A 24,200-nucleotide genomic window follows, 5' to 3' on the forward strand; every position below is an offset into this window, starting at 1 on the left:
TGATCTTAATATTGCATTCACGAATATCCGGAGCGTCATCCCAAAACGTGACGCACTTCAGAGCTTCATTGCTGATATCGACGCTGATACTGTGCTCCTAACGGAAACCTGGCTGAAAGAAGATATCAAAGACAGCGAAATCTTTTCCCCTAATCTTCACTACACAATATACCGGCACGATAGGGAAAACAGAAAAGGTGGGGGCGTCCTCATAGCTATTAAGAACATATTATCATCGTCTCACATCAGCACTGACGACACTCTCGAACTCATGTGGGTATGCTTGAACGATAAGACAAGGAAAATTGTTCTCGGCATTTGCTACAGGCCACCGGATAGCGACTCATCCTTCTGTGACACGCTTGGCCGTGCCTTAAACAACATCAAAAATAAATTTCCTAACTCCCCTATCTGTTTATTTGGGGATTTCAACTTCCCGAACATTAGCTGGCCCTTACTCTCAGTGCTCAATAGGTCATCTTCTAACGATTCAAAACAATTCCTTGATTTAACACTTGACCTCAACCTACACGAAGTCATTACATGCCCAACAAGAGAAAACAACATTCTTGACTTACTCCTGACAACTTCCCCCGACGACGTAAAAGGTATAACCGTTCTACCAGGCATTAGCGATCACAATCTACTTCACATCCGTCTTTCTTTACCCATTATAAAACGGTCCTCATCAAAAAAAGTAATCACCGACTACAAAAGAGCTAATTTCGATGCCATCAATCATGCTTTATCTGAATTTTACAGCTCTTTCCAGACTGCTTATCAAACTCGCTCGGTTAATACCAACTGGGAACTTTTTAAGACCACTGTAGTTTCGTTGAAAAATGAGCACATTCCGTCGTTTTGCGTAAAATCCGATTCTAACAACGAATGGTTTAACAGAGAACTGAAAAGGCTTGTTAATAGGAAAAAACGGCTTTATAGAACTGCTAACTTGCATAACCGGCCCGCAGCGTGGGAACGGTACCACCAATGCGCGAATGAATATAAGGAAAAATTAGCGTCCGCCAAAAAGAAGTTTTTTTCTACCGATCCACATTCTATCCTCAAATCCAACCCGAATAAATTCTGGCGCATTCTTTCCCCTAAATTACGAACGAACCGAATTGAACTTTTAGACGCTGATCGTGATCGATCCAATAGACAGTAAAGAGTGCGCAACAATTCTAAATAAATATTTTTGTTTAGTCTTCTCCCCTGCTGCTTGCAGTCCGAATATTTCCCCTCCCACCTCAACAATGCCCATGCCTCAAATCACAGTCACCACGACAGGAATAGAAAATCTAATCAGTTCTCTCAAGACTTCATCATCTCGCTGTGACCACATAAACAGTAAACTCCTGAAAAACACTAGTCTAGTCTCAAGCCAGATACTGCACCTAATATTTACACAATCATTAGAATCCGGAGAAATCCCCGACGACTGGAAGATAGCCGAAATCATACCAATCTTTAAGAAAGGTGACCGCACAAATCCTTCTAACTATCGCCCTATTTCTTTAACAAGCATTCCTTCGAAATTACTTGAACATGTTATAGCGTCCAATCTAATGAACCATCTGGATTCAGTTAACTTCTTTTATCCTCACCAACACGGTTTCCGTAAACACTACTCCTGTGAAGCGCAATTGGCTGAATTCACACATGACATCCTTCGCTTAATGGACGACATCTTTCAAATCGACGCCATCTTTTTAGATTTTTCAAAGGCCTTCGACCGTGTTCCGCACTCACACCTGCTCACAAAACTTTCTTCCCTAGGCATTCCTGACAATCTTATCTCCTGGATTGAGACATTTCTTAACGGACGCATGCAGTTTACCTCAAGCAATGGTTACCACTCACCCCTCACTAATGTTACATCAGGCGTCCCCCAGGGCGCAGGCTTATCACCATTGCTATTCCTAATTTACATAAACGATCTTCCAGTTAACATAAACGCTAGGCTACGACTATTTGCAGACGACTGTGTCATATACAGCCCCATTCGTCATCCCACTGACAGTCACCTCCTGCAAAAAGACATTGATGCAATAGCTACATGGTGCAACCGATGGCTCATGCCCTTAAACCTTGAAAAATGTCAACTCTTGACACTCTCGCAAGCGCACTGTAATCCAGCACACTTACAGCATTAACACGGTTCCGATTGCTCCAACAACATCCTACAAGTACCTTGGTTTGCATCTGACATCGACACTATCTTGGGTAACTCACGTCCAAACGATATGTTCCGATGCCTCTCGTGTCCTAGGTTATCTCCGGCGAAACCTGAAATCAGCATCTCCAGACGTTAAAAAACTGGCTTATCAAACATTCGTCCGCCCCAAACTTGAATTCGCATCATCTATCTGGCATCCATCCCAAGCATACCTTTCCGCCGAAATCGAGGCCATCCAAAATCGCGCCGTCAGGTTTATCACCTCTGAATATTCCAAAGAAGTTAGTATCACTGCACTCAAACGCTCTCTTTCCCTCCCATCACTTGAATCAGGCCGCATAATTTCACGTCTTTGCCTGCTTCATAACTTCTTCCATCATCCAGCTTCAACACACCCACTTCTAATATCCCCGATAAGAACTTCAAGTCGCCTCAGCCATAGCCACCCCATAGCGGGTATCAAGACCCGTACATTAGTAATGAATAGTTCATTTTTTCCCAATGCAATAACACTCTGGAATGCCCTACCTAACGACACAGTTTTATGCAACGATTCAAAATCTTTTCGTACAGAACTGGCCCGTCATCTTCAGAATAAGTGAATTCCTTGTCATTTTTTAACACGTGTTGATCACTGACTTTCATCTGTGCTCGCTGCCGCAAGCGAATTTTTTTCTTTTGTATGCTTTCACTGCACATGTAAACCCTTTATCTTTTTTCTTTATTTTTTTTCTCTTTAGCTTTTGAAGTTTGTTGTGTGTGTTCATTGTGCTGTGTTTTTTATGCTTCTTTTATATGAATTGTAGCCCCCTCCTTATGTAATGCCCTTGGGCCTTTAAGGATGAAATAAATGAAATGAAATGAAACTTTCTCCTACGAACGTCCCTTTGATAAGCCCTGGTGCTGCGCCGCAAGGCAACGCGCCCTAACTCTCCCTTGACAAGCCACGATGCTGCGCCGTAAGTCAGCGGGGTCTTAAGGAGAAGCATCGGTGACCGGCGTGCCTGGACACGTCGCTGGGTGCCAGACTAGAGCACTGCACGGGCCTCAATCTGAGGTCCAAGCCCGGCCCGGGCCCGAGACCTCAAGCCCAAGCCCGGCCCAGGCCCGCGGCTTCAAGCCCGGGCCCGGCCCAGGCCCGCTAAATTATCGCTCTAGCGAGCCCGGCCCGGCCCGTCAATACTGGAGTGAAGCCCAGCCCGGGCCCGGCCCGACCCGTTTCACAGTAACGCTTGAGGTATACTGCTCACTCTGAGCAAATAGACCGCTACTAGACCGATAAGAAACTGGCCGTCAAAGGTTCTGAAACCACAGTATGGCTTGCAGAAAGTTGGTTCTTTTTAACCGAGAAGAAAGTGATTAAGAGTAGTGCTCGCCAGGCCTGTCTTTTGGACAGTGATCTCGTGTAGGTCATCATCATCATCATCAGCCTGACTACACCCACTGCAGGGCAAAGGCCTCTCCCATGTCTCTCCAATTAACCCTGTCCTTTGTCAGTTGCCGCCACTGTATCCCCGCAAACTTCTTAATCTCATCCGCCCACCTAACTTTCTGCCGTCCCCTGCTACGTTTGCTTTCTCTTGGAATCCACTCCGTTACCCTTAAGGACCAGCGGTTATCTTGCCTTCGCATTACATGCCCTGCCCAAGCCCATTTCTTCTTCTTGATTTCAACTAAGATGTCATTAACCCGCGTTTGTTCCCTCACCCACTCCGCCCTCTTCCGATCTCTTAACGTTACACCTATCATTTTCCTTTCCATAGCTCGCTGCGTTGTTCTTAACTTAAGCTGAACCCTCTTCGTTAGCCTCCACGTTTCTCCAGGTGCGCAGACATAAACTGGGAAGTTCCGAGAGCTGTTACGACTCGCCTTCGTCGTGGGGAAGACGACGACATGGCAGCAGCGAAACGCCGACAAACCCCGAGACGCGCGTTGGGTGAACGCCTGGATGGCCACGGAAGCCGCGTCCGTCTGCCCGGTTGAGCGAGCGTTTCCCGTACACCGAGTGGGAACGCGCGTTCGAAACGCGCGCGAACGCCGCTCATGGACATTTCGGCGTCTGCGCTACGTGGTTGGCATCGTTCCCCTCTCCCAGCGCGTGACGACGGCGTGATCTCTCGGGAGTGAGTGAGTGCGTGCGTGTCGGTGATTGGTGCCAGTGAAACCCGGCCCCCATCTAGGGACCCTAGGGAAGAGAACTCTTAAAAAGCCGGCAGCGGCACGGCCGAAGAGTTGTTGTCATCATGCTCTCCTGTTGAGCTGTCACGATGCAGCGTTCCTGCAGCTCACTTGTAAATATTGTATAAATGCCTCTTCATTGCCTTTTCCCAACAGCCTCGTCACAGGCGTCCCTCATTTTGCTCTCCGGGGCACGTCCATGCTACCTCGACCGTAACAAACTGGTGGCAGCGGTGGGATGCTGCTACCTCGTCCCTAACAAACTGGTTGGCAGCGGTGGGACGCGAATCGTCGGACGCCGGCGGAGAGTTGCGGACAACGGGACGCTGAGCAGCAGAACGGCGAGTCGGGGGCAGTGCAACAGCCCTTTGTGATGACTGGTTGCCTGCAGCGGACCGACTGCGCTGGATTCTTGGCTGCGAGGTTTGGTGAGTGCGGGACTTTCTTCTGCTGAGTTTTGCCAGGCTTTTGTTAGTGTCGGGAACAGAGCTGGTGATTGGGTTGTCGTTGCTGCTGGGTTAGTTGCAGCAAGACAATAGTGGGCAGTAGAGAAGGCAGCACTCAGAGCAGCCATGGATTTGAAGACGCTGCGCAAACCAAAGTTACTGGAGCTTGCGAAAGAGTTGGGTCTGGAGGTATCAGACAAACTCAGAAAACCAGAACCGCCGAGAGAGAACCGACTGCGGTTGAGACCAGCCTCAAGCGACATCCCTCCGGACAGCGGATGCTGTCCCCTGTCCATCGGGATCTCCTTCCCCCGGCGGGGCAGTCTGTTACGACTCGCCTTCGTCGTGGGGAAGACGACGACATGGCAGCAGCGAAACGCCGACAAACCCCGAGACGCGCGTTGGGTGAACGCCTGGATGGCCACGGAAGCCGCGTCCGTCTGCCCGGTTGAGCGAGCGTTTCCCGTACACCGAGTGGGAACGCGCGTTCGAAACGCGCGCGAACGCCGCTCATGGACATTTCGGCGTCTGCGCTACGTGGTTGGCATCGTTCCCCTCTCCCAGCGCGTGACGACGGCGTGATCTCTCGGGAGTGAGTGAGTGCGTGCGTGTCGGTGATTGGTGCCAGTGAAACCCGGCCCCCATCTAGGGACCCTAGGGAAGAGAACTCTTAAAAAGCCGGCAGCGGCACGGCCGAAGAGTTGTTGTCATCATGCTCTCCTGTTGAGCTGTCACGATGCAGCGTTCCTGCAGCTCACTTGTAAATATTGTATAAATTCCTCTTCTTTGTCTTTTCCCAGCAGCCTCGTCTCAGGCGTCCCTCATTCGCTCTCCGGGGCACGTCCATGCTACCTCGTCCCTAACAAACTGGTGGCAGCGGTGGGATGCTGCTACCTCGTCCCTAACAGAGCCAAATAAAAAGGGCTGCATGCGCGCGAAATAGACGACTTTGCATTCCCCCATGATTTTAATCAGTTATACTTTGCCGCCCGGAAGTATAAACATTAAAGCTGCCTAGAAAGCAGTGGCATGACATTTGTTTAGTGAACGCGATCTCACAGGTAGAACTCATAGCCGAACTGGTCGCGTTTCAGCAGAAACGAAAAGCTAAAAGGCTTGAGTTTTCACGGTGAGTGTTTTGAAGACTATAGGCGTCCTAAACTAATATGTTCTTCTCGAATGCATTTATAATAGTGTATAGGTATGTTTTGGGATGACGAACGATGTATGGCCATTAAGACCAGTTGAATTTTACTCTTACTGGTGGAGCAGAAGATAGCGCGCGAACCACGTGATTACTTACAGGGCTTACTTACATGAGATGTGATTTACAAACTCTCGCAAGCTTTTATGGCTATTTCATTTACGAGACGTTCCGGTCAGCTGATCGGAAAGAAAACCAAACACGCTTTAGTTCGTGAATTTTCTCACATGAGGAAAATAGAGCTATAAAATAAAAGCTATATTTTTTGGGGCTTAAGGGCCCAAGGGGAGTCAGGCTGTGAGAGACACCGAAGCAAAGGGCTCCGGATCATTTCGACCACCTGGGTTTCTTCAACGAGCAATGATACTACAAAGTAACAGGGTACCCATGTGGGCTAGTTGGTGTACATCAGACACAAATTCACCAGCGAAAGTACGAGACACCAGCGTTGTCCTCTGTTCTTCTTCTGCTGGTGTCTCGTACTTTCGCATGGTGAAGTTGTGTCTGATACTACAAAGTACAGCTTTTGTCAAAAGTTTGGAGCCCAGGGAGTTTGCTTCTGAGCCTCACTGTGTAGTTCGTGATGCATCTCCAGCGCTCCAAATTTCCTCTGGGTAAGAAGATTTCTGGTTCTGCCTCCTTCAATGGGTAGGACTTCCCAGAAAGCTTCAGGAGTCCCACTGCAAGGCTTAGAAGTAAACCCCCTGAGCTCTAAACTTTTGACAAAGACTGTACATGGCTGTCATGCTTGCCTCCTAAACAGAAATGGGGCCGCCGAGGCTAGGAGCAAACCCCGGTTCCCCGACTCAGTAATCACGCGCCTTGACCACTAAGCCACCGCGGCGTGGAAATAAGGAAATAAATAAGTCATTGAATAAAGATTAGTTTTTTTCTCAGCGCGTAACCGATAGCTCATCCGAGTCGCGGCTCCAATGCCGCAGTTGTGTAATTAATTCAGTCGTACATCAGCCGTTTCTGTACGAACCCAAGCCCGACTCGGGTCAGCAGCGTTAAGCCCGAGCCCGGCCCGGGCCCGCAACTTCAGGCCCGGGCCCGGCCCAGGCCCGGCAAAAGAGATCATGTTCAGACCCGGCCCGGCCCGCGGGCCGGGTCGGGCCCGGGCTTTCGGGCCGGCCCGAGCCCATGCAGTGCACTATGCCAGACACCGAGGCGCCGGTTTCCCTTTCCCCAGGGTGTCACCGCGCGCGGCAAAATTGGAAGCGGGTGGCCGGCGCGGTCGCTGGTTGGACCTCGCGGACTGCTGTCGAGTGCTGCCTTCGGATTGGACAGTTTGGAGTGACCGCCGTTGCTGGGGCTATATAAGCCCCACCGCTGCCGCTTGGACAGCAGCTACAGCTACAACTACCGAAGTGACCGACCCACCGTGAGTCGAGTGCTGCTCACGAGTGGAGTCGGGTGGTGTGACGCGTTGGTGTCTCGCTGGTCGTCGCGTCGCTGTGCGAGAACAGTCGCGTCGTGTAGCTCTCGGCCCCCGTGCCGATGTTGTACTGTGTAATGCCCTGTACATAGTGTATAAAGCGTTTTTCTTAATCTCACCGACGCTGGACTCGGAGTCTACGCTACCGCCAGGAGAGCTGGCAGCGCACAGCCACAAAACGGGTGGCGAGCGCTACGGGACCACCTCTATGGCACAACATTGGTGGCAGCGGTGGGATGCCCAAAGTCACAACATTGGATGGCAGCTATGGGATCGACCGACATCAGCTACCTCGGCGCGGTGAGTGCCTGAAGTTTTCCTCAAACGCCAGACTTTCTCTAACACAGGTTATGGTAGCTTAGAGAATTTTGGTGTATCATTGTGTTAACCTTGCGTGTTTCAAGCCTAGGAAGAGTGTTTTGAAAACCAAGGGATGCTGAAGGGGTAAACAAGGCATGGTGAGAAATGCTTGCGCGTGTCTAACTAGTAGTGATATAGTAGTGTACGGCAAGTATTTTCTAAAAGGGCAAACAGCAAGAGGTCATTGTGAACGATGGAGGGCTACAAGGTCAAAGAACTTCTCCAAATTTGTGAGGAGTTGGGCATTGATTTGGGCCCAGCAAAAAGAAAGAATGCGATCCTTGAGGTCATGAGAACCGAGGACGTGACGGCTGAGGAAGCCGAAGAAGAGGCCTGGGCTGATGTCACTGAACGGCGTGAGCGGGAGGAAAAGAGGGAGAAGGAACGTCGCGAGGAGGAGAGGCGGGAGCGCCAGGCGCTTAGAGAGCACGAGGTAAGAACGATGGAGCTGGAGATCGTCGAAACCTCGCCAGCGCCCATTCTTGCTTCTACGACAGTTCCCTCTAACGGTCCAAGAATAAGCGACCAACTGCCGCCCGTGGTCGTCGGCGAGGATATGGATAGATACCTCGAGAAATTTGAGCACGTGCGCGAGGGTAATCACATTGAGGCTCTAATCTGCGGCCCAGAGCGTGGCTGTGAGTCACATGACGGTGACGCTGAAGTGCCAAGCCAGAGCGTAGCGTTAGCTGTAAAGTGCTATGCTACAGAGATTACCGCTGCGATCCTGAAAGATGAAGGCGTAGCGCCAAGATGTAGGCCACAGGAGAGCGAGCAGCTGTTCTCTGCGGAAATTGAGACAGGTCGCTCTGAGTTCGCGACCGGCGGTGGCGCACCGATAGCGCCAACTGAGAGTTCGATCGTAGGCGAGGAATGCCGCTCAGCACTGCATCGAGACAAAGATCAGCTTAGTGCAGGTGAAACTCCAGCGTCTTGTGATAGACTGCCGGAAAACGAGCTATTGTGCTCAAAGGAAATAGCACCGAACGGTTCGTCAGGTGAACCGTCGCCTGGCACTGCTAGAAAAGCGCAGGTTTTGTGGCTGCGCGAGCAAAGTCTTGCTCGGGACGAGTGCATGAATTCTTCAAGACCAGATTTTGCTGGTCAGACGAAGGCTGGTAGCTTGAAGGATGAGGGCACCGAAATAACCGGAGAATCGCACAACAGATCCGCTAGGGCAGTTCCCAAAAAGCGGCGGCGTAGAAGAAAAACCAAAGTGAATGGTTGCAATAAAAAGGGAAAAGTGCGGAAGAAGTTTGTACGATCTAGGACCGACAATGTGCGTAAGAGCCCGAAATTGTCACCTTGGAGCCGAAGAGTTCGCAGGCGTCGCGTAAAAGGAAAGCCGACTCACCAGGCGCAGCCTGGTCTAAAGCGTACTACGCCGCTGTGGAAGAACCGCAGTAGAATTCCTAAGATTCGGGACGGGCGTGATGGACTCCAGAGAAGGGTGCGCGGTCGCCACACAAAAGAGCGCCAGTGTACGCGCTAGTCAGAAAGGGAAACGACATGACTGGGACCGAGAAAGGAGGAAACGCCCCTCTCGCTTTCAGCCTTCCAAGCGCTGCCTAGGCTTTGGATGCATGTCGTGGAGAGGCGTGACTAATCAGTCCCTCAGGTTCTGTGAAGCGCAGGCTGGTCGAGCGGCCGTCCGGCCGCGACCGCGCAGGGCAAGGCTGAAGTTTGTGGATTCTAAGAATACATCTTTCTTGTATTTAGTGTTTGTTTTTTGGTCATTCACTCAGCTGTAAAAAGAAAGATGGAGGCAAACCAAAATTTGAGCTTCGTACTTAGAAACGGGCTGTATTGTTTCTCTAGCCCGATGGGCAGAGTGATTCATGGTTTCGGCGGGTTCGCATTGCCATACCTCGACGATGTTGCCATCTTTTCGGTCCAAATGATTTCAAGAGGACCAATATGATTTTCATTATTATTGCTGATTATTAAGTTCTCCTGCTATTTTGATGTGTTGATACTTTGCAAAATGGTTGTTTGAACCTTGTGTACCAGATCGTACACATGCCTCTTGTTGCAGCGGGAGAAAAAAAGGGGGACATCAATTTAGTTAGGTTAATTTGGATTATGGCTTCGTCTGGTGTTTGATGGGAGACAGAGGGCACTTGCTCGTGTTGGGTGTTGCCTTTTGCCGGTCGGTTTTGTAGTCTGCAGAACGACCAACCATGACCAGTGGCGAGAAGCAAGGGGATCGGAACGACCTCAGCGAAGTTGGTCGAGGTGCCTTGGCGACAACGAGGAGAGCAGAGCTCCTGGCCTGCGAGTGGGACCTGGTGCTCGTGAAGTTACCTGGACGTGAACTTCGAAGAGCCTGACGCAGAGGCGCGCCAGGCATCCGAGCCACGTGGAAGCAGCTCGTCTTCCCGGCGCCTTATCTGATGGCGGGGGTGCTGTTATGCCGGGAAACCCGCCCGGATTCCAATTCTCGAGGCCGCAAACTTTCTCCTACGAACATCCCTTTGATAAGCCCTGGTGCTGCGCCGCAAGGCAACGCGCCCTAACTCTCCCTTGACAAAAAAACGATGCTGCGCCGTAAGTCAGCGGGGTCTTAAGGAGAAGCATCGGCGAGCAGCGTGCCTGGACACGTCGCTGGGTGCCAGACTACGAGGCGCCGGTTTCCGTTTCCCCAGGGTGTCACCGCGCGCGGCAAAATTTGAAGCGGGTGGCCGGCGCGGTCGCTGGTTGGACCTCGCGGACTGCCGTCGAGTGCTGCCTTCGGATTGGACAGTTTGGAGTCACCGCCGTTCCTGAGGCTATATAAGCCCCACCGCTGCCGCTTGGACAGCAGCTACAGCTACAACTACCGAAGTGACCGACCCACCGTGAGTCGAGTGCTGCTCACGAGTGGAGTCGGGTGGTGTGACGCGTTGGTGTCTCGCTGGTCGTCGCGTCGCTGTGCGAGAACAGTCGCGTCGTGTAGCTCTCGGCCCCCATGCCGATGTTGTACTGTGTAATGCCCTGTACATAGTGTATAAAGCGTTTTTCTTTATCTCACCGACGCCGGACTCGGAGTCTACGCTACCGCCAGGAGAGCTGGCAGCGCACAGCCACAAAACGGGTGGCGAGCGCTGCGGGACCACCTCTATGGCACAACAGCACCAAGCTGCCAATCGCATGCGAGCGTACGCTCAGCTGAAAATTAACTACAGCATTAAGCGGCGAACATTCTTGCTATGTGCGTACAAGTGTTCGTTTCGGAAATAGACCAAGCTCTGGAAAGAGAGCTCTGTGACAGTACAGCGTTTCGAACTTTTGCATATGTGGTCCGCAAAGAGCGCCGAGTGTATAACAGAATACAAATTAAAACACGCAGCAGCAGTCCAGCCAGTTAGCTGACAGATGTCGACAGTCAGATGGAGACGAGGAAATCATGTGGCTGAAGGGAACACTCTGTGGCACCAACGCGCAGTACGCGCATTTACACCAAGTTTTCGTTCCTTCCGCCAGCTCCTTAACCCACGCGACTGCCGCGATGGCTCAGTGGTTATGACGCTCGGCTGCTGACGCGAAAGACGCGGGTCCGATTCCGGACGCGGCGGCTGAATTTCGATGGAGGCGAAATTCGAGAGGCCCGTGTACTGTGCGATGCCAGTGCACGTTAAAGAACCCCAGGCGGTCGAAATTTCCGGAGCCCTTCACTACGGCGTCCCTCATAGTCTGGGTCGCTTTGGCACGTTAAACCCCCGTAAACCAAACCAAACCTTAACCCAAGCGACCGCCGGAAGAGCGGCTTGCCGCAGGGCTCCAGCGCGGTGGCAGCCGTCGGAACCAGAACGACCGAAAGCCAGTGATGACAGTGTGGTCATGAGACCAAACAGCGTAACCCATAATCTCGCGCTGTAAGGCGTCTACCGGCCATCCAAACAAAGCTACAAAAAATGGAAAAAGAGAAATGGAGTTCTGAGAGAACTGCGGCATGGCTTTCGGGAAGGCAAAACAAGCCGCTGTGGTTCGATTTTCTTGACATAAAAGGTGGATTTGACCATCTAAGCCACGAAGTACTGTAGGGCTTTCTAACGGAAGAAGAGCTAATCAGGGAAGCTGCAACCTCGTAAGCTGTATACCTTTCCTTTGTAACCATATGACTGCCCTTGGTGTGGATGCCGAGTAATAACTTCCTGATGATGATGATTACAAAGCTACTCCACCCAGAGGAATTCTCCTCAACATTGGACCAGCACTGTTCCCTCTTTGAGTTGTTAATAAATTCGCTCTCACTGCATCAAATGTTAGCCTATCTGCTTCGCTCAGTTGGTAGAGCCTTCTGCTCCGGTGGGGTTTTAGTCCCGGGTTCGAGCCCCGGGCCGGGAGGAGTTTTTTTTAGAGCTGCGAAGCTTCTGCAGAAGCTGTATAGTTTTCCTTTGTAGCACTGTCGATGCGCTTGGGTGGATGTCAGTGGGTAGTTGTTAAAGAGCAAACAAGGGCGTTGTAGAAAATGTTAGTGTTCAAATGAAGTGGGAAGGGGAAAATAGTATAGAGAAGGTGAGCATTCACACACGATTATGAGAGGGGTGCCCCTAGTCGCCATTTTTCATGGTTTATACCTGTAGGAATGGTTGAACGCATGTTAGAGGAGAGCACAGCCGGTATTAATTGATTGCATACCGGTCGTGAAAAACGACAGAACTGTATCAAAAATACCAGGAAATGTGTTGCAGTTTTGACATAACATATTTTTCCTTTGTTTTGTGCTATCTTTCTGTTGTACTTTTCTGTAGTAGCTGCACAAAATTCTGCAGTTGCGACAAAAATTTCCGCTGTTACTACAAACTTTTGCTGAAGAACATTACAGAAAACCTGTTGTGACGACAGAAACCTTTCTGCAGTGTTAATTTTTCGACTGAGTAGTCGGTAAGGTCTAATAGTAGCCTAATGTCTTCCAGATTTAGCGTACGCAGGATGGTGGTTCACTTTTTGCAAATAGGGAAAGCGGGCTTTAAGTCCTCGCAGGTACCAGTGGGAGCTCAGAAGGCTATACATCGCAGCAGACACAGAACAGAGGAAGGTGACGACATATGGCGGTGACGATACAATGGGAACGAAGCAGCAAACATTGGAATCGAATTAAGCGTTGAAAAGTTGGGCGCTACAGTATTTAGAAATAAGGGAGTAGTTACTCATTGGCATCCAGCCGAGCGCAGCAATACGGCTACAAAGGAAAGCCATACAGCTTCCTCAGAAACTTCGTAGTTAAAGAAAAATTTGTCTTGGTCCGGGGTTCGAACCCGGGACCACCGCTTCACCGGAGCAGTCGCTCTACCAATTGAGCTAACCGGGACGGCAAGCTTATGGTAGGGCGAGAGCGAATTGATCAATAACTCGAAGTCCCTGTTTCCACTTCGAGTTATTGGGGGATTCCCCTAAAAAACATTTGACCAACACTGTTTGGTAGAGCGACTACTCCGATGAAGCGGTGGTGCCGGGCTCGAACCCCGGACCAGGACGAATTTTTCTTTAACTACGAAGTTTCTGAGAAGGCTGTATAGCGTTCCTTTGTAGCCGTATGGCTGCGCTCGGGTGGATGCCAATGAGTAACTACTCCCTTGTTGCAAATCTACTCCACCTTGGGGGATTGCCCTAAAAAACATTTGACGAACATAGTATTTAGCGATAGCAGACTGGAACAGATCAATATAGGGACCTGAAATACTGTGCTTAGGCAAGCCCGAATATCTAGGTGTGCGGAGTGGTGAAGAAAAAATGTAGGTAAAGGCCCGCGAATAACATTTAAGAGGAAAGCAAAGAGAAAAGCGGTCGTAATAAATCCGGAAAGGTTGAAACTGCGCAAAAGACGATGACATAGGCAACGAGGAAAATTAGGAGTCACTTTGGCGACTAAAGTGGTGCAAGGCGAAAGCCTTAGTACAGCATTCTGTCACGAATGTGGTTGTGAATGATGATTCAAGTGCTGCCAGCGAATGACGCGTCCATTGGCTGTCTGCGTGTGTTACTGATGTGTGGTTAACATGTTAAGCTTCGCCTGTAAGAGTGGAACGCGACAGCCTCTTGCAACGCTGCCAGGGAGTCCACAGAACGCCATCGCCAATTCGGCTGTACGCCTTGCTGGACGGTAAATTTATTTTTTGAGGAAAGGAAATGTATCTCTCTCGCATATCTGGGTGGACACCTGCACCTCGCCGTAAGGGAAAGGGGGAAGATGGGAGTGAACGAAGACGCCGTATTAGCTAGACGCACCTTTGTTCATTCCAAACCATTCAGCTGGCATTACGGAGTGGCTAGCGTGCTCGTATCGCACTCCGGAGACCCTGGTTCGATTCCCCAACTCAACCAGTTTCGTTCTCGGTTTTATTGATTTATGCGGTCTAACTAGAAAGGTTAATTAGGCTATTTCATATTTATATTACTGTACAGCCTCCCTGATTTTTAATAATATAGCGCGAGCGTCGACCAAACTGCTGGTCAGCGCCTTATAACGGCGATAAGCGTGCAACAAGGCGAGAGTTCGCGCACGCGCACGAAGGCAGAGCGTCGTCTGCTACGCTGTTCCGAGCACGAGGACACACCCCCTGCCACAATATCAGTTCGCTAAATCCCGCCACGTCGTAGAGCGCACGCGCATGATTAATATGTGATACTTTCTTTCCTTTTATTTTTTCTTATTGTAACTTTGCATCGCCAGGCTGGCCTCCCGTAGTAGGCAAAAAAAAAAGAGGGAAAGAAATCATGTCTCATGCAGTCTCACATATTAATCATGCGCATGCGCTCTACGGCTTGGCGGGATCTAGCGAACTGATATTGTGGCAGGGCGTGTGCCCTCGTGCTCGGAACAGCGTAGCAGACGACACTCTGCCTTCGTGCGCGTGCGCGAACTCTCGCCTTGTTGCACGCTTATCGCCGTTATAAGGCGCTGACCAGCAGTTCGGTCGACGCTCGCGCTATATTATTAAAAATCAGGGAGGACAGAACACGATGGATAGAAGTACTTCTATCCATCGTGTTCTGTCATTCACCTGTAAATTGTTGGAACTGTCTAGGATGTTCGACACAACGTATATGAAACGAGCAACGTCGAACTGAGTGTATAGGATGTTCGACACAACGTATATGAAACGAGCAACGTCGTGGGGTGGACAAGACGGGAGTATCTGTTCTCGCTTCGGCGAGCGCGGCTTCGGCCGCTTATCTGTTTTTTGAGCAGCGTCCGCTCCGGCGGACGCAGTTGTTGCTGCGACGCGCGTCTTTTCTTTCCTCTGATCTTTTAACTCTCATCTGTCTGCACGATGGCAGCGGTGGTGGCTCAGCTGGAGCCAGTAGCAGGCCCGTGCAATTTTCCTTTTCATCCTTCTCTCAGTCACAACAACAACAACACAACTGAGTGGGGAAGTGCGTGGTGGTGGAGCGAACGCGGCTTCGTGTTTTTTTCAGCAGTGTCTTCTTCCGCGGACGCTGTTGTCGCTGCCGCGCGCGTCTTTCTTTTCTTTTCCTCTTTCTTCTGACCCCTTCATTCTCTATCTTAATTAGGCTAATTGATTAATTAAGCAATTAACTAAACTCAGTCCAACTTAGTTGGAGCATCACTATACGATCCCTTTGATTGGTTGCATGGTTACTAGCCAAAGTACAATTGGCCCCATTTGAAATTCGCGCACTGTGACGTCACGAGCATTTCGACCAATTGAAAAGCGTGACATTTTCTGTCGACAACTCCTGCTTACAACGATGAGGCATTAAAGGGATGCTGAAAGGTTTCCCCAAAAAATTGAGTGAAGATATACACTTTACAGTTTTCCACCCTCGGAATTCGAATTTCTCATCGAAATTAGGCAAAAGAAAGCGCAAACCTATTTTATTTTGGCGAAAAGTGCCGCAGCAGCCTCAAGCCAGCTCGCGCGCCTCGTTGCCGCCTGTGATTGGCTGGGCGCCTCGTGACGTAAACACTGGCGTTGGCTCGGTGAGCCCGGCTCGGTCGCCGCCGATGTAGTACATGAAGCGCGGCGCGCGGTGTTCCGGTTGTTGGTTTGATGCTTATATCACGATGGAACACATCGAAGATTACCAGGAGGATCTTGGCGTCATCCCCTACATGTACGAACCAATCGCAAAGAGCAAACCGCTCCAAGGAAGCAACGATGCTGGCGCAAGCGGTGCTTTTGGCTTGAACGAAAGCGAAGCGTCAGCATCTCCACGTGTTGGAAATGTTCATTGGTAAGCATACTTTTCTAGCCAAACTTCATTCAGAGATACAATAAATTAATTTTGAAGCGAGCAAATGTAGTATAGCACTGCTCCACGAAATTTTCCTAATGCAATGTAAGCGGGATGCGATCGTCGGCATTCTTGTCTTGCCGCTTGTCGGTGCTGCCGCAAATCTGCTTGTAATCCACACAGACCATTAACAAGCGCAAGAAGTTATCAGGCTCTTTTTGAACGCAAATTTTATGCTGGCATCGCTTTATGGTCGCTGCGTGCCGGCTCGGTTCATAACACACACGAAAGACAGAAGTTCGCGGCGCTTTGCGGCAGAACTCGTCGAGGTGACAAACGTGCGCCTTCCGTTCTGCGTGCCAAGATGGGATCTGGCAGTAAATTGAAATCCTTGTTTAGGCGAGTTGCTTCATACTGCAAACCCTTGTAGGAATATCTCCATCCGTTTGCGGCCGCCTTGATCGCGCTGTTCTCGATGGCCTCGTGCTGCAACCAAGCAGGCCGAATCGCAAGGCTGGCTGTAGCACACGTGGCGCACAATTATATAATATTATTATTAATGTATGAAGCCATGCTGCACTCTGCAATTTTTTACGACTACATGTGTTATTATAAACGTATTCCTGGCAGAACACTTTACTGGTATTGGCTGCATTAGAACTTGAACAGACTTGTCAGCCTTGTCATCACTTTTAGGAAAGTTCGATGGCAGGGTCCTCAGCAGCATCTGCCAGTGGCATTCGACTTGTTGCACAGTCCTGATTTGTATTGCCGTTTGGTGTGGATTCTTGACTGCCTGGTGGTGTGCAGCCTCCAGGTGTGATGTCATTTTCCATGCACTCTTCATTTGCACTCTCGTCTGGTGCGCAGTCTTGATCTTGCAGCAGTTCAGCAAGAAACTGAAAGGCATAAGCCACATGATGTTATTGTTCCAAACAGAACAAAAGTGTGCTTCAGTATGAGTAAAATCTGCTGGTTTATTTCATAAACCATTTTGTTGATTGGCGAGCTCCGTGCGAAGTGAGATCATTTATTATATACCAGGTGTTCCTTTAGGAGGTCCAAAATTTATTTTAAAAAATGGGTAACTAACCTTGTATTAATTTTATACCTGGGGCTATATTGGGGGATACGGCAGACACTAGTAATAGGCAGAAGGCTTCCATTAGCTCACTAAAATGCATATCTTGATTAAATTTTTATTTTCATATTATGTTCTATTTCATATTATGTTGTATTTGCAGATTTGGAGCACCTCCTGCATATACTATAGCCAAGCAAAAAAGATCACTTTAAAAACCCTGACAGGCAACTTCAAGCGCTAACACAGAATCAGCGGCCGCGTCCGACGTACATCGCTAAAAAAAAAGTGTGGGCTTTGGGGCCGGACTGCAAGCGCCATGACTGCGCACATTGGGCGCTGACGAGGCTGCTATCAGCCAGGCCCCAGGCGAAACCAAATTCAAAACGAAACGCCGCGCGCCCGTATACCAGAAACATGTGCAAACAGTTTTCTCGGCGCTCCGACCACGAAGAAAAATGTGCCGCATACTACTCCCTATGTTCTCGCCACTGAGGGCTACGCATGAATCCTAGAATATCTGAGCTCCAACATAATTGAGTAAAGAGTCTGCATATAACGTCTTTTCACGTGCTCGCTTACCGAACGAAGTTCTCTGCTCACGCGCGGCGCGCAGTGTCTGGTTGTGAGGCGCACTTCGCGTCGCTCCACCTCTTGCAGTATTAATAGCAGTTTAACGATTTTTACTCAGCCAAAAAATTTAGGGCCGAGTTCTGATATGAGTAATGCTGTACGAGATGCATGATGCATGCCTGCAAGCATAACAGCTAAGCACTTATTTTGTAAGCTGCAGTTTGCTGCCGTCCTGACATTCTCATTCCAGCGCCGTTCATCTCACTACTAGCGGAAGTCTTGCATCCACGAAATTACGCGCCATACACTACACAGAACACCGGTTCGCGCAGTCAAATTCTCATAAAGTTAATACACAAATTCTTACCTCGAGCTTCCTCCTTTTCGCGAAAGCTGGCCTCGGTGGCGGTGACGAGCTCCTGTGCGCGAAGACAGACGGTATTGCGCCGGGTTTCAGTCCAGCTGACTTTGTTGACAGGCCCAATGAACGCATTATCGACAGGCTATGGTTATAATCTTCATCACGAAAGTGGTCAGAGCATAGCACTGTAGTCTTTGAGGGTTTGAAATCCCTTCGCTTCACAGCAGCGACCCACCTCGCGGAAAGCTTCTTATTTTGCGGGAAATTATGAAAGACCACATCGTCGCGGCCGCCGGTGTTAGTGCAGCCGAAGGCTGCGCAGACGCCGGCATGATGGTCCACCGCTTCACTCGATGCTGCCGACGTTTCTGTACGTCACCACAAACATAAAAAAGCACAAATACACACGGCAGATCGAAGCAGCTTACGATGGCACGCACGCAGAAACAAGCACGGTCGCGGAGGCTGCGTGGCGACGGAACACCAATGTTTACGTCACCACCCCACGGTTTCCGGTTTCGGCTCGCATCGTCAGGGTCATCAGCAGCGCTCGGCGGACAGCGGGGGGCGGAGCTACCGCGCAATTTTAAACGGCGATTACGTCGCTCCTAAGTGATTAATCTGGAAAAAAATTTCACCCGCATGATTTTTAAGGTTCCCACATCCATACGTGAGCATCTTAATGAATTCGAAAATCTCTTCAGCTTCCCTTTAAAGGCTTCCGCCTTAACACACAAAACACTACGAGCGCAGTTTTGTGTGTTCCTCGTAGCCTATGTGCTTGTCTTCGGCGTAGTTTTAACCTTTCCGGATCTATAAACCAACTAGGCCTCATGAACAGTCCTACTAAATACCCTAATGAAGTAAAGAGCCCTACCGGGACGCAATAGATACCCACTGTGGACTGCTGTAGTTCTTCCCAAGCTGACATTTGTGAACGTGGTACTGTGTGCTTGAAATCTGAATGTGGTACAAAGAGTAGAGATTAACAAAAGGTCCGTTGGCATACTATAGTTCTAGGGGCTGGTAGAAAGAAAACAACCGGAAATGTGCACGGGAAAATGGGATCTTTGGCGCATGGGAAGCACAAAGAAAGTTATCGTTTGACGAGATGGTAGGAACAATGAGGTGGGCAGCCAAAGTCTCCAGGTATTTGTACAGTAAAAACGCAGACAAGTAATGGAGCAAAATCAATAGAAAGCTTATGAGCCCACAGACGCTAAGCAGGCAACGACAGGGAAAAATGGTTATCACTAACATCAAAAGGTCCTCGAAACCAGTTCTGCTAACTGGAGATAAAAGACGGGAACCAAATAATGACTGCGTGAATCGAGAGATGAAAACAATGAAATCAGAAGGAAGAAGGCTGTTTGATAACTGATAAGGGAGCATCCTTCAATTGGAGCATATATGTTTGCCTTAGAAGCAGACAGGCTGTATAAAATAAGTGTGAAGAAGGAGATCGGCGCGAGCCTTTGTAATTTTTATTTATTCGTGTTTAACGCCACCGGCTCGTGGCTTTATCATTTTATTGGTGATGCAAGATGCGACCAGATTTATCTTATCTTGAAGGATCGCAGCCAGGCTGAAGTGAATCTGCGTTATTCCGTTTCGTTTCTATTCCGTTTCGTTCCGTTTTCTTGGCCTTTCCATCTGTGGTCAGTCGCAGATGCGCATGCGCTCACGGTCGTCTTTTCTTATATGTTCTACGAAAAACGTGTCCGATAAACATAGTTGGAGTCAGCGCCTGTCCTGTCATGTCCTCTGTGTTTAGTCCTAAAAGTTAGCGCCGCTTAATTTTGAAGGAAAGAAAATTCCTCACTGTTGTGGTTATTTTGTATGCAGTATCTAAGAGGTTCGCTGTCAGCTTTAAATTGTGCACGGCTGACAGCGCCGGGCATTCTGTTCAACAACCGCTGACCACGTTTGTTGGTACGCCGCTGTTGAATCATTCAATTCTTTGCGGGCGCAAGTGAGCCCAAATAAAGAGTTTCGTTTGGAAGCCCTTGCGCAGACTTCCTGCTCGCCGGACTGCCGTCACCACTAGGTGACAATATCATATTTGCGGATTCTTGTAGACCGCAAAGCCGTGCATCAAAGAGGATATGGTGCGCCTTCCAGTACTTTTGGGCTACAAGGATAGTTAATGCAAAACTAACACGTCCGCAGTAGCGGCGAGCAAGAGAAGAGCACACTAGTTGTAAAACATGACTGGAGAAGTTGCACGAAACAACACAGCAATCAAAACAACATAACCTCGAACTTAGAAAATAGCTTAGATCTGCGATTAAAAAAAAGATGCATATAGACCAGGATTCATGGTAAACATAAGGACCCAAAGAAGAAATTAATAAAACCACCCCTTTATTTACAAGGGAAAGCAGGACTCGGAAATACACCGATTTAAAGCGGGCCAATAGCATCCATCTATCTATACGGTCGGAACAGAAGGCTCGTGTCTGCAGTCGACAAGACACGACGGTAGGTGCAATGATAAGAGATTCTATAAAATCCTGTAGAGAAAAGTGGGGCCACCTTTTCCTCGACTGTGTTACAGAGCGCCTCATCCGACAAGGGCATGCCGGGAAGAGGATGATTCGCATTGGCTTCGCTACTGACGGATCCTGACGGCCCCGAAACCATTTTTTAGGATAAAAAATGTGTGTGATGCGCTGTGCACTGCGCTCATTCGTTGTTTTTTTGCGCAGCAAATAAGGAAATTGTGAGGTATGCAAGTGATTTGTCGGCGCTCCACGCCAACCATCGCTTAGCTATTTTAAAGCGAACAGTGCTCGCGTCCTGCTGCATCAGAGGAGCGCTGATGCTGAGTCAGAGGAGCGCAGTGGTTCATCCACCAGCTACGCTTTCAACCCTTTGCGTTGCGATGACATCAAGAAGCGCGCACGAGTACTTACAGGTGGCCTTACTCTGACACTGAACACCCAGGTATTTGACAGCTGGACATGAGTAGAAGGGGAAACGGAAAGAAAAGGAGTCAAATGACAAGAAATTTCCAGTTAGCTGGCTTTAAGCTCCTGCAGTGAGAGTCCTGTTCAAACGCGGTTTCCGTTTTTGTGTGGAACAGCTATTCCCCTCGGCCCGCTCACTCTCACTGCAAAACTCTCAAATCGATGCTGCCTTGGCCTCCACTCCGAGCCCCGAAAAATGGGACTTAACATGCATTTATACGATTCCCAACGGCGCAACAAATAACACCTTGGCGGAGAGCCACTTTGCATGTTTGTGCCAGGAAAATAGGCGGCGACACCTTAACTACTAGCAACGAAGTTCGTGCGCATAATGAGCTATGACACGTACTTCTAATAGGGGGCCTTGATCTTCAATTGAGGTTTGAATCACGAGAAAAAGGATGTTTTTGCGAACTTTGGAAGTAATTTTCATACAAAATATTCTGTTTAGCACATTTAAAACTGCAGACACGTGAGTTATGTTAACTTAGCAATGTTGCCGGCCTTTCCTGATGTCACATACTTGATATAATACTGAATGCATGCTTTGTGCTGCGTTGCAGCGGACCACTGTTATAGAAGGGGTTGCGCCGCTGACTTTGAAACGGATACTAAGTTTTCTGCTGTCGCACTGAGTGTTGCACCTGACTTGTCATGGTTGGGATTGAAGCACTATGAAGCGCACTGCTATTTTTGTTTACATAATGCCGTTTAGAGCTATTTTATCTGAAACCACAATGTCTTTTTAGTAATGGTTCAGAGAATAACAGCTGGCACTTGTTCGTCACGTGGGCGGATTTTCTTCTTTTTATTAGCATTATAATGCGTAATAAAACACACCGTTAATGAGCATTATGTACGCATTTTGTAAGGAACATTGAGTAATGTAAAGTGATATGGAATGTTTTATTGTTTTTTTGTAAAATGCAGACTCGCACCCTGTATGCCGTTCTCCGAAGAAAATCCTGAGATGGCTGAAGACCTCTTCGTCGAGGGAGGATGACTATTCAGCAGGCGTACCACTGCGGTCTACTCCACAACTCCCATAATGTCAGGAATATGAATGTTCATCATCAGCTGCCCTAAGTTTGCGTACAAGCTATTATGCATCTGGGCACTTATTCCTATAGTGTCACAGTCCAAACCTCTGGTTTATAATGCTGCACAAGCATAAATTTTCGATTCTGTTTGTTGTGAAACAAAAAAAATTAGGAGGTAAACGTAAGTGCAATGGAATCTTATTCGTGCAGCACCATAATACCAATAAAACTAGGTATGGTTCAATTCTTCCTTGAAATTATTGCATTGTGTTCCTTGGATGGCAGTAAGGAATTTATTGGCCAAGCTTCTTGTGCTTTGTTTATGAATGTCTTTTGTTCTGATAATAAAATTTTCCACATTTCTGCAGTATTGTGATCTGCGTGTCAGTGTTTTTCGTAGGAGCACACAGCCCGTCTACTGCTATGAAGAGCTCCAGTATTACAGGTATATTACACTATGTACGCATTATAATGACAAATTTAAAGAACGCTGAAGAAAAGTAATAAAAGTGGGAAGAAATTATGAGCCTATTGCATGCATTTTTCCGGAAGAGTGTATAGGTGTCAGAAGCTCTAAAATGCCAGCGGCTAGCGTGTGCTTCAAGTCAACACCTTTGGGTCGCGTTTTTTTTCATTTTCGGGCTGCTTCTTCGGCGAAACACCCCGCGTGAAAGATGTACGAAAGCCGAACGCTCCTATCTGGGCCGAGTGCAAGGGTGCGAGTTATAGACACCTGGAAGCGCCTTTAAAGGTGTTTTATTTTTTACAATGTAGCGAAGATTGACGGCACTTCCATCGTTGCCAGCAACACGCCGCCCACGCGACGCTCTGGCCTGTTTGAATCCAGCCCGACAACCAGCGACAAATGCCAGCCTAGTAAATGGATGTAAGCATCCACTTGCGCTGCTTTTGTCATTACGATACCAATTCCTCCTGCAAGCGCCACCCCAAAAACTATCATTTCAATGGTAATTAATGGTTATTAAACTATTCCTGCTAAAAAAATGCTGGGTTAGACCCCAAGTGATCTTTGACTACACAGGACTGCCACAGTAAATCACCGGAGAAAGCAAGTCATGCGTAGAAATTGGTATTCTCAAAATAAAACACAAAATTGTGTTCTGAAATGAATACCCAAAGGAATCCGCCAAATTTTCAAGGAACAAAAACCGAAAAGTAGAACCCCTGTCTATACTACAATCAACAAAAGAAAAAAAATTGATTTCGCTACTTACACGCAGTCTAACAAAACCAGGCAAACCGCATGGAAACACAACACAATTGTGATGCCTCGGACTAGAACTAACGCACATCGCTTTTCGTTCTTTCCCCGAGCCGCAGCAGAATGGAACGAACTACAGCCACAGGTTATGAACCTGTCATCAATCGAGTCTTTCTTGACTGCTGTGAATGATCATGCGGCGAAACACTTATGAACACAGCTCAACATTTTCAGCACTAAACATCACTCAGTGTTCTTGTCGGAATGCTGTGCATTGCTAAGCGCGGCATTTCTTTCGTCTTTTTTTTTTCATATTCTTTTAAATGGCTGCTTCCATAACACAACGTGCTTATCTTACCCCTTGAGAATTCTTGCTGCTCCTGTCAGAAGTGAACGCGCGTCTGGACCTGAGCTTTATTTGATGTTTCTATTTTATTTTTCGCTTTTTTTTCAGTATTATGAACAACGTTCATTAAAATCAAGTTTGGCTTGCAGCCCCCGTACCAATGGAGAAAATTCTTGAGGCTAAAATTTTTGCACAGTGTATTTAATGGTGACAGTGGCATAGACGAAAGTATTTACCTAAAGACCCCGGTCTATATTTTCCTTAGAACTGATCACAGGAAAAAAATTCTTGTTTTGCTTGCCGCACTGGAAGAGTAATCGATGTTCCATCCGCCATGTTCTCCTCAGCCTTGCTTGAGGTCTGTTTACTACTAGTTTAATTGTGTATTATTAGTTGCATTATTTTTGTTGTTGTGTTTGGTCTTCTCTTTGTCCTTGATTTTTCTATTTTACACATAACATACAGTGTTTGGTTTGTAACCCCACTGCAATAATCCACTATGGACAATGTAGGATATGCATGAATAAATACAAAATAAATAAAGAATTGTATGTTATCGCCACTATCGTGTTTAATTTTTTCTTTTTGCTTTGCTGTGCCCACTCCTGCCTTGAAGGCCATA

General features: G+C 48.4%; 1 protein-coding gene across 1 annotated transcript in view; it reads right to left on the reverse strand.

Annotated features, from left to right (window-relative positions):
- Window positions 1–24,200, reverse strand: part of nab (NGFI-A-binding protein homolog) — a 661,188-nt gene that overhangs the window by 600,726 nt on the left and 36,262 nt on the right. The window lies entirely within an intron of this gene.

The sequence above is a fragment of the Amblyomma mixtum genome, chromosome 6, assembly GCF_055824585.1.
Source record: "Amblyomma mixtum isolate Tamu chromosome 6, ASM5582458v1, whole genome shotgun sequence".
NCBI lineage: Eukaryota > Metazoa > Arthropoda > Arachnida > Ixodida > Ixodidae > Amblyomma > Amblyomma mixtum.